The sequence below is a fragment of the Lepeophtheirus salmonis genome, chromosome 2 (assembly GCF_016086655.4).
Source record: "Lepeophtheirus salmonis chromosome 2, UVic_Lsal_1.4, whole genome shotgun sequence".
Taxonomy (NCBI): Eukaryota; Metazoa; Arthropoda; class Copepoda; order Siphonostomatoida; family Caligidae; genus Lepeophtheirus; species Lepeophtheirus salmonis.
The window spans coordinates 12,195,135-12,207,025 of record NC_052132.2 but is presented as its reverse complement, the minus strand read 5'-3'; the positions used below and the strand labels follow the sequence as shown (position 1 = coordinate 12,207,025).

General features: G+C 30.0%; 1 protein-coding gene across 1 annotated transcript in view; it reads left to right on the top strand.

Annotated features, from left to right (window-relative positions):
- The first annotated feature begins 9,463 nt into the window (after positions 1–9,463).
- The window catches only part of LOC121132469 (electrogenic sodium bicarbonate cotransporter 1), a 152,471-nt gene continuing 150,043 nt past the window's right edge, over positions 9,464–11,891 (top strand). Inside the window, exon 1 of the mRNA XM_040727876.2 lies at positions 9,464–9,733. The gene's annotated coding sequence lies outside the window, so the exon portion shown is untranslated. The remainder of the gene's footprint in view (positions 9,734–11,891) is intronic.

The following is an 11,891-nucleotide window of genomic DNA, read 5'->3' as shown; positions in this document are numbered from 1 at the left end:
AATGACAGCTTTATTCTCCTCGCGCTCTATAAAATTCCAATTATAAGCCATTATTATTCCATTTTTTTATCCAAAGTTATGTGAATAGGTTAACTAGCCCTTGGTTACTTTATAACATCTAAATTGAATCATATTTTCCTCCATCTCCTATGTAAATTATTAATTTATCATATATTTCTTTTATCCAATTTTTTAAGGATGGTACTTCATTAGTTTCTGAATTACTAAAAAACTCTATGATTAATAATTATTGAGGCTTCAAAGAATCTTTTTGATGTGTTTTTATCATTTATCTGCAATGAATAAGAATAAGAGATATAAAAAAGGAAATAAGAGATGTCATATTTTGTCTAGAACATGCCTTGTTTGATAACAAGGTATAATAGTTCAAAAGTAAATAATCGATACTTTACAGCCTAGAATATGTACAAGTATTTTCTCCAACTTCTAATTTAGATTATTAATTAACAGATATAATATTTAAGGCTACAAAAATTATTAATTTATTCGCTGATGCTTATATAATAGGTGTATAAAAATAAATCCATTATTTTTCAAATAGACGGCTTTTGTAATGTGTATCTCGAGTAGTAAAAATGCAATTGGTTAACGCCGAATTTTATAGTTTTTATTCGATAAGGACTAAAATGCAAACCAAGCGGCTGAAAAAGTGAATAGTGTTTGTGGTCCTAATGAAGTAAGAGCCAATTAAAAACAATTTATGTTCCGCCGATTTTGTTGGGTTGATTTTGATGTCAAAGATGTACTAAAAGGCCAATTGTCGAAAATGTGGGTAAAATAATGGAAATTGTCGAGTTTTGTAAACACTGTTTTGATTACTTTTGAAAAAAGTTATATATAAAAAAAAATCCATTAAAAATAATGATTTTTTTTTTACTAAACCAATTATTATTATGCACAAAATGAAAAAGCTTTAGTATAATTATCATTAATTAAGATTCTATGAAATATTTGTACACTTATTTGAAGAATAATCAGAGTGTTGATACTGTGCCAAGGAGATATGTATACTTATGTGAAAGGTATTTCCATTATATACCTAGTTGTATTTCCCTAAAGCTGAATTTCAGAATGGAACACTAAAATATGTTTATAATATATATACTAAACTAAAGGAACAAGTTGACTTATCCAGAGGTTGGAAAAAGTCCTTGAATATTTTGATCGAGTCCTTCTCAAGTTACAGTCTTTGATTGTGAGATAAATTCAAGTCTCAAGTATCGAATATATATATCGATATATATGATGTAAGATCCACGAGGAAAACCAAGCTCCTTATACATTACTCATTTTAAAATTCTGAAATAAGTATTTCTACTGAATTCATAAACGTAAAATTTCTTTTCTGAGATTATAAGTTCGTTTTCGGATTTTACTTCTATTTATCAATCTTACAATTCAGAGCAACAGATAATTTTATTGCTCGATGGGTAGGGATTGTCAACATAATTTCAAAACAGTATTACGAAAACTTGTGAGTCTATGTTTTTTTTTGGGTGGTGATTCAGAATTTATATTTAAAAAATTGAAATTAGGCGGTGGCGGTGCTGTTTTGCACCATTAACTTTTCAGAAAAAGCTCAATTTTTGAGCGGTAGTAAACTTGTAAAAGTTGTTTTTTTTTTGTGAAAAATGTGAGTTATGATGTTCTGACCCCAGCGTGCTTAGATTGATTATCGTACTTTCCACCAAGCATACATATATCTAATGAATGGTATCAATTTAAACCTTCCTATTCTCGAAGCTCAAAATGCTCAGAAACGGACGTATACTCCCATGATAATCTATTACTAGGGGTGTCTGTATTTAATTAATTGTATATTTGTATCAAAGAAATTCATATAATACATAAACAAAGTTATATAAAGACTGGGGACCCAAAAACTTGCAGTACCATGAATAAATTATGAAAAAAATAATGTTGATGTAATCAAGAAAGTACAACTCAAAACCAATCTGTGATATGTTTAATAATATAGTTAGTTCTATTTTTATTAAATATGTTCTTCTTTACAATAAATAACAGCCTCGACTCACCTGCTAACAGATTGGCAACTCTTGATGATGTAGGCCGTGTTAATGGCGTACCATGGTGTCATGATGGTACCTTGAAGCGAATTTTGGGTAACAGGTGGGGCAAACGTTCTTTTCCAAGACGCCCCAAACTAAAAAGTCCAGGGGATTGAAGTCAGGACTGGAGGAGGGACACATATAGATAGACCAGAAGCCAGCCGTATTGTTGCTGCAAAAGTTTTGGTTATTCTTGCCAATGTGAGAAGGGGTGGTCCTTGCTGAATTTATGGATGTTGTAGGTAGTCCAGATGGTGATGCCAAAAGTCTTTGTAGTCTTTTTGGTACGGATACTGGCTCAGAAGAGATCTCTCACGTGTTGTATTTTTGTTGTTGCTCTGACATATTTACACTTAAAATACATCTGATAAAAAATAAAACTTGTATATTTAAATTTCAGCTCTCGTTTTGTTGCGTCATTAAACCTCGTCAATAAAAATAACGGAGATGAAATTAAAATGAAATGTGTCTCCAACACATTTTGGGCACACGTTCTGTATATGTAGATATACTTTGATAAAAAAAGAAATCAACAAATACTTATACATTATTATCACAGGAGAGTTAGGAGCATTTTTTTGTTTAAATTTAGTATCATTAGTATACATTATTTCACACAACTAAAGTTAAGATTCATATGAATTAAAATATCACTCCTTGATGTTCAAATTCAAAGAAAATCACATATACAACACTTTTCGTTTTCATTTCATAGCTTGGAGATTCCTTATCATATAATTAGCGACGCAATCTTTCAGTACGTCTTCACAGAAACCAAATCACTTTTCTTCCTTCTCTAATTTCCAATGCCGATGTACACTTTGGTCTTTTACTGCAATAGAGCATCAAGAAAGAGCTCTCATCAAAATTTCTGCATTGTACTGACACTTTAAAAATGAAGAAATTGACATTTGTAGGTCCAAATAATGTTTGAACAAAGGAAATGTTGCTCCTAGCTCGCTGAGCCCCTTGGACTATTATGTGTGGGGCATCTTTGAGAAAGAGTATACTGTTGACTCCATCCAGGCTTCCAGTCTCAAAATTATGACCAACATGGATCTGTACTTTAAAATCAGCTGAAAGTCAAGAAAAAAAGCTTGTTGCGCTGAGAGTGGCACTAAATCAATAACCCCATCTATCAATGTTATTTGGGTTTCTTTTTGTTTTGTTTATTTGTAAGTCATATGGATTACAGCAAATCCCATTGGAGTGCCCATTCTAGTATTGTATATAATATATTAGATATTTATTAAAAAAAGGTAAAATTTAGACGTTTAAGTTACATTGTATTCTGCAGAGCTTTTTAGAATGCTCATAATACGTCCAATCAGAATAGATCAAAATTTTTTTTTTTTTTTTTTTTTGTTCTAATAATGTCTATTGAAGGAATAATTCGTAAATTTTGTTATTTTTGATTTAGGTTTGATGAATTTGTTTGCTTTTAAGACGTTATTTTGTATACATATATCTGCTAAGGAACTCCATAAAAAGACAGAATAATCGACAGAAAGACCCACTGAGGAACATAGAGAGAGTTTTAATCCTACATACACAGCTCCTAATGGAAATGATTGAGTCAATTCCTCCTTAAGTCAACTCTACTTTGACTCCTACTCTAAGAAAACTATTTCATTGATAAGACTTCTTCAGTGTCATGGATTTAACTCAGACATCACTTTATCGATATCATTTATAAGATTTAGTTCGTGATATATGGTCTATATAGATAATTATATGGCTTCCAGAATTCATCTTCACCTCTTATTTTCTTATTACTTGTGTGTCTCTTTTGTCATTGGTAAACAAGAGAAGATGATCATAGACTCAAAGAGATAAGTCCTTCTCTTTTGTCGATATTTTGGTCTGCAAAACATATTCTATTCGGCTAATAGGTATATTTATTTATGTATAACAATGTCTTATTTAATTTTGTATATGCGTAATTTACATTTGTCGCTAATCATTTGTTGTACCCAATTTTTTAATTTAATATTAACCCTTTCTCTACGATTTTTTTCCTTTTTTCAAAATTGAAAAAAATTATAGATTTGCTTAATACTGATGTTGGTAGGATATTTTAAACACTTTGAATAATTTAACTTCTATAATTCAGCTCATACAGTATGATCCCGTATGGGACCGCTAGGAGAATATGAGTAAAATAAAAATTATATTTTAGTATTTATAATACAGTCTATATATGGAAATGTATCTATATTATTGGTAATAGCAAAGAATGGGAACGTCTAGTTTATATTTTTGAAATTCTATTTATTATCTGAAACCATTACTGTGTATGAAACTTTTTAAAACATTGAATGCATAATCCCACAAGGTATTTAAAGCATTGTGATCGTGAACGTGAGTTACAATTTTCTAAAGACCTTCTTTCACCTTTCACTGGTTTTACGAAGTGCCCAACCTGATGGAACTGTGAAAGAGCATTTACCGAAATTTCTCTCCATTTTACTACTACCTCTGTATGTTTTCCCTTGATATACATCGAATCACACAAATAACCTCTAGATGTATTTTGACACAACACTTTATAACCAAAACGAATTGGTTTATTTAATATTGCTTGCTTGCACCCATGTTTCCCAAAATATTTGACCATTGCTTCTTCAAGGTATATACATTTATAAGGTATAAAGTGTTCCATAAACTTTTTTTGCAAATGGTGTATAAGAGGACGTATTTTGATAAACTTGCCTGAAGTATCCGTGATATGAGAGGTATTAAAATGTAAACATTTTAGAATTGTATCAAATCTATCACGTCTCATTGAGTTAGATACAGCAGTATTGAAAATATCTAAATTTCTTGACCAATACATGTGTTTTCGGGGAATACTATTATATCCAGTCAATAGTAATATGAATAAAACACCTTCAGTTCCTTGATTTTCACTTTTACATCAGGCCAATTCTTTTTTAAGGAGTATTTACTTATTTCAATTTGAATATATAAAGGGCTTTTCATTAACAGCGCTCACATTTAAAAAAAAAAAAAAACAGAACCGGTTTGAGATATCGACGATTTCTTTATTTGCCAGGAAAATATATTCAAGTTAATTTATGAAGGAAATTCGATGTTGTTTGAATGACCACCACGTGCACGTTTTACGAAGTCCAATCGTTGAACCCAATTTTCGACTTCTTTTCCGTATAAATTGGCTGAAACTGCAGCAATTTCGCGTTGAATATTTGTTCTGAGCTCTTCTAAAGTCGATGGATTATTTGTGTAGACCAGGGCTTTCACGTGACCTCAAAGAAAATAGTCTAGAGGCATTAAATTGCACGAGCGAGGCAGCCAATTTACTGGTCCATTTCTGGAGATAAGACACTCACCAAACTTACTCTTCAATAAATCGATTGTAACATTTGCTGTGTGTGAAGTGTTACCGTTTTGTTGAAACCACATATCGTCCAAGTCCATATCTTCCAATTCAGGCCAAAAAAAATCGGTTATCATGGCGTGGTAACTATTTCTGTTCACAGTAACGTGGCGATTGTCATCGTCGACGAAAAAGTACGGCCCAATGACACCGCCAGCATACAATCCACACCAAACAGTAATTTTTTTGGGATGTAATGGCGCCTCTTGAATCACGTATGGGGTTTTTTCCCGGCCCAATAGCGCATATTTTGCTTGTTAACAAAGCCATTAAGCCAAAAATGTGCCTCATCGCTGAAGATGATTTTACCTTGAAAATCAGGATCATTTTCGAATTTTCCTTCAGCCCATTTTACGAATTCAAGCGGCTTCAGTTCTTGTGTCAACTTGACCTTATACGGGTGTAGGCCAAGATCTTTTTGCAAAATTCGCCACAACGATGTCACAGAGATGCCCACCGATTGAAAACGGCGCGTAAGAGACAAATTTGGGTCATCTTGAATTGATGCGCTTGCAGCAGCAATATTGTTTAGACTTCGTTCATTTCTTTGTCTTACTGGCACAGGAACATTATGTAGCGTGTATGTGGACTCAATTTTTTTCACATAAACGTTGAATTATTGATTTTCCAGGTCGATTACGTTGACCATAAATTGGCGTTAACGCTCTTAAAGTTTGGATCAAAGATTCACCACTTTTGTAATAAATTTTGATAATTTGCAAGCGTTGCTGGAGTGTGTACTGCTCCATGATGAAACTAAAATTATTATTAAGCACAGCTGTCAAAGAAACAATAACAAATATCACGTCTTGTTCGAAACCTCAACCTAAAATGTGAGCGTCTCTATTGAAAAACCCTTTATAAGGATTTCATCTCACAAAAATATTTCAAATAGTTGTACAGGAGATAATGACGAGTACTTGGAAAAATTACCTTCAGGAAACAAACCAGATCCTCCAGTGTTGTTCCCCTTTGTCCATAAAACTTCTTTTCCAACTTTTTGTCGCTTCCCTCTAATATTTGTAGATCAAAGAGATTGGATGATTATAGAGTCAAAGAGATAAGTCCTTCTCTTATAATAAGTCCTATTCGGCTAATAGGTATATTTATTTATGTATAACAATGTCTTATTTAATTTTTTATATACGTAATTTACATACATTTGTCGCTAATCATTTGTTGTATCCATTTGTTTAGTTTAATATTAAGGACTTTTATATCTTATCATTTTTAATTTTTGGGATTTTCTGCATATTCCTAACTTCTATTAAATTTTTTTATTAATATTTATTAATAAAAATTTATCACTTTATTTAACTTCCTTTAACAAAATATACGTTATAATACTTTATTTTGTCAATTTACTAGTCATCTACTGCCACAAGTAAAGTGATAATCATAAGTTTTGAATTCTCATTGTGTAACATATCATACTTAGTAATTTCAGGCAAGAAATCTCAATGTTGATGTATCTATAGTCTAGATATATTGAAGTTATTTCGTGAATTTCACAAAGTAAATCAAGTATTTCTGATTTCTGATCTTTGCCTATTTTTATATTATATTTAGTGTTATTTGAAATATTAATGGATCAGCATACAACATAACATAAAAGGGAGTTGACTTAAAAAAACAACAACTTTAATCCATAGTATAGTACCTATGTCTCGCTCCAGTCCTCTCCTTGCACTCACCCGTATGCCCAGCCATAACTGTATCCTAATAACTAGTAATGTAAATATTGTGTATTTTTTAAATGGCACTCTTTTTTGGAATTGATAATAGGAAAAAATAAATTTTCTTTTCCTCAGTTGTTGCCATTATTATTTCACTTCTGAGTAGTGTACTTATTTTTCTATTATTTTGAATTATATTCAAAACCTGATTGATCATTCATGTGCGGTCATAAAAGACGGAAAGTAACCTTGAGGATTTGTTACAGAGTTGTGATTGTAAGTCCATGTTGGATTCAGAGTAACATTGAGGATAGAAATCAGAGTAATTCATACAATGTCCTTGCTTATTTCCTTCTTTCCCTCCTGACATCTGATTGTAGTTGATCGCTATAACCGACATGATACATTAGCTTCTCAACTCCAAAACATTTTTCAAATACTCAGGTTTATCATGTTGATTAACGGTATTTTTTTTAACATGCCCAAAATACACATGATTTTCATCACTACTTATAACTTTTGAACTTCTACTAAAATAAGGACGAGCAAAAAATGATTTTACGCGGACCAACATATACCTTTTTTTTAATATACGCTCTCCACAATTTCATCAATTTTATACCTCTAAATATAACCTGATATTGTATATACTAAACATCAATTTATGAGTACTTATAATATACTCAAAATTTAAGTTTAAAGTAATTAAAATTGTTTAGAATTTAAAAAAAATGAAATTATATTCTCTTTACTTTAATAATAACAAATTAAGTGATGTTTATGTTAATGTTATTAACATTGATTTAAAGAAGGATGTATCTTTTCTCAATGCCTTGAAGTGATGCATTCTTTTTTTTTTGTATTTAAATTGACATTTATGATTGCAAAAGGGATTAAATACTTAAAAAAATATTACAAATTTAAATAATTAAGATTTGGAGATTATGAGGACGGAGTACAGTTTTAAAAAGTGCCTTTATTTTATCCCTAATGACTCAACTCCGTTGAAAAGAATGTGGAATAAAAAAGAGTAATAAACCTTTTTTACGTGAATAAAGTATATAATTTCATGTCTTGTGTAATTTCAAGAACTAAGAAAGATATTGCACTTTAGTTGAAAAACTGTTCCAGGACAGGAAAAAGTATTGAAACACTTTTTAATTGCATTTTTTGATAAGCTTAGTGAGTTAAATTAAAAATTTCTAGTCATTAACTTAAATCTTAGGGCCTCATCTTCTATTTGGTATATAGAACATAATCGAATACAACAAGATTATGATAACAGCTTAGGAAATTATGACATACTGTTCGGAGTACCAACTTAAAAAAAAGGCTTAGCATTTACAATTCTACCATGAATGGCTACTATGAAATCTGAAGAGTGAGCAAAGTTGACTTTTTTTTTTGTTGAAAACAAACGAGATTTTTTTTATTTGTATTTGTTTTAAATTGTGAATGACTTTGTTTTTTAAAAAAACAAATTTTGAAAGTAATTTCCTCTATAAAAATAAATAATTTGTTAATGGAATATTTGGAAAATATTAACAATGTACAATTTTGTTACATTGATATGTGACAAAAAGCTTTTGGAATGACGGGGGTTTCGATTATAAAATACATTTATTTTCATTATTGTTGAGAGTTAAAAGTAGTTTGACAAATTCTACAGCAACATATTTTGAAATTTGAAAAATCATTTTGTTAAGAATATTAAAATAAAATGGCCAGACAATTTTGAAGATGTATAAGAATTATTAAAATTTAAATGTTTTTGGATAAATTATACATTTTTAATAGAATTTCCCATCAAAATTTTGACAGGTTTAGTTGATTGATATCTAAATTGAGCTTTTGCTGAAACACTGAGCACAAAAGTACCAACTATAAACTAAGAATTGAATGCCGAGCATATATAAAAAATAGAGATTTGAAAATTGCAGAAATCCCCATGAGCATTACATTTAAAAAAAGTATATTCTAGGAAAAAAGTCCTTAATTTTTTTTTTTACTTCAACGACCTTTTTTTATAAAGGACAACTGAAATGATTTTTTAAATTTCTCCATTTTTTTAAGGGGGGGGGAGCTATAGCCTGTATGTGCATAATATTTTAGAAATGCTGATGTTTTTCCAAATTGAAGGGTACTGCGATGTACAAATGAGTAGATATTTGTTTGCACATTTAGAAACGTGAAGGTACCCAAAAGAAGAAGGAGAAGAATTAAGGAAAGACGAGGAAGAGGAGGAGGTTGTTGGGGAGAAGAGAGAAAGAGAGCTGTAGAGAAAAATAAAAAAAAGTTAAGAGGAAAAGAAGGAGCAAGGAAGGAAACTTATTCATTGCTGAACAGATTATTTGTATACAATCCCTCTCATACAAAATAGTGCAATTTTATGAAAAAATTGTAACAAAGTACATACTGACACCTCTGTTCTCTTGAGTCTATATTTACATTCGAAGAAAGTTATACTAATTGAGTTATATACATTAATAACGGAATGAAAAAGGGGATCTCAAACTCCGCTCCTCGACTATTTCTCTTGTCATAATAATAAGATTCGTCGATCACGATAGGTAAAACGTTTACATTTTTTTCTACTTGCCAGAATTAGCTGATATATTCATTAATAATTAAAATATTTCCTTAATTTTAATTTATTCGACTATGAAAAATATTAATTTATCTATTGTAGAAATAGTGTTTACTATTAAGTAATGTTTGATACAATCATAACCACCTGTAGCCAGGGCCGTTGCTAGGATTTTTCTTAGGGATATATTGAATATTTTTTGATGATCATTTTATTGGGAAAGGACTTGCTCAAATCAAATTTCCTATATTGAAGTATCTTATTTTTGAATAATTTTTTTTTAGAAGACACATTTCCATTTTCCCCTGTCATTATGTATATAAATAAGATACGTCGACCAATTTTTGCTCTTGGATTTTGATGTTGTGTTCCTGATGGTTTTTACCTAAATTAATATAAAATTAACCGTAATAATCAAACGTTTCTGTTATTGTAGGCTACATGGAAAAACATTTCATATCTACTATGAATAAGTGTACCATCAGCCTTAATAGTTTAATGAATAAACATAAATATTTTTTCGAACAAAAACTCTTATATAATTTAGAAAATATTACTTTTTTAAGGTACTATTTTTTATTACTTCAAACTATGATTTTGTCATTGTGGTTAAAAATAAAGAATGTATTAATAAGATTGTGAAGAAATTATTTATTGTTTTTGTTTTCTGTTGTGTAGATCTTTAAGGCAAAAAATAACATAAACCCATGAAGATGTTGTAAAAAAATATTTTTCAATATGCATTTTGTAGGTCAGAAACCAGAAACTTTGAGCTATAAGATTAATTCTCATATTTCTGGATGTATAATCAATTGCCATTGCAGCAAGAAGTCAAGGTATAAAAGTTAATCAGGCCCTTTAAGTACAAGCCACAAAAATAGAAACAAACCTAATCTAGATGAAATTATTATCATTCTTACAATTTGATGCTCAAATTAACTATTAAGTAAAACAAACCCACATCCAGTAATCGTCTTATTATTAAAGTATTACCTTCAGCATTTGAATAATTTATTTTACCATAGTAACACACCAATAAATAAGAGCTTAAACCTGGATTATCTCACCTTAAAACTACCTGAACAACACTTATTCTATAAATTAGCATTATGATTAGTAAAATAAATAACCCTACAAAAATCTTAAACAGATTACAGTATTTTTTCCCCCAAAAAAAAATGAATAAAACACCCCTATCTTTTTTACCTCTTTTTCTACTCTCAAACCCCTGTCTTTTAGTACGTTAAAAGAATCTATAAAAATTGTAAGTACCCCACCTAAAAATATTCATAGGCCTCAAAAATTTTTATTAAACATTTATTTTTAACATTAATCACACCCCTCTAAATTTTTTATTAACAACTCATATAAAAGCCCAACCCCCAATACTAGAATAAACAATTCACAGCTGACATAACTCTGATCCTTAGTACCTCAATTTTTAATCCTTAGAAAAGAAAATTAAAAAACTAACTCCGAATCAATTACCTGAAAAACTAAAGCAAGTCAAATAAAATGTCAAAAATCTAAAAAATATTTCATCTCAATCCAAAGGCAAAAAGGTTAAAAAAACGTTGGCTCTTGTAATCTTATAATTTTCCGACTTAAATAATCCATGGGGGAGGGTAAAAGATGTCAGAAACACCCCGTGCTGGCAATGGTGTGTTTACCTATGTGGGCATATTAAGAAATAAGTCCCGAAAATGACAAATATCAGTAACATTAGTGTACGTATAAAAAAATCCAAAATGTACATACATATTAATATCTGCCTATGTTATCAGTTATCTCATCGTTATTTATGTACTTACTAAAAACATATTTCACAAAAACTCATTGTTGTAAATAGCTCATATACTAGATTTGATTTATATAATAGTATTTCCTGATCTAGTTACTAAACTTTCTCTGCATGGATCATTTTGCTTGCGTTTAACACCTACAATAAATTCTGGAGAACTCTTGTATTTAATTATTTCAAATGATATATTTCGTTTATTGAATCAAAAGTTGAAAACATGTTCATGATTCACGTTGCATAAAGTTTTTCACTGGATGTATGCTCGAGTGAAAATGTTTGCAAAAAAGTAAAATCATAATATGAAACACCTATAGCATATTGTCTATCAGCATATGAGTAT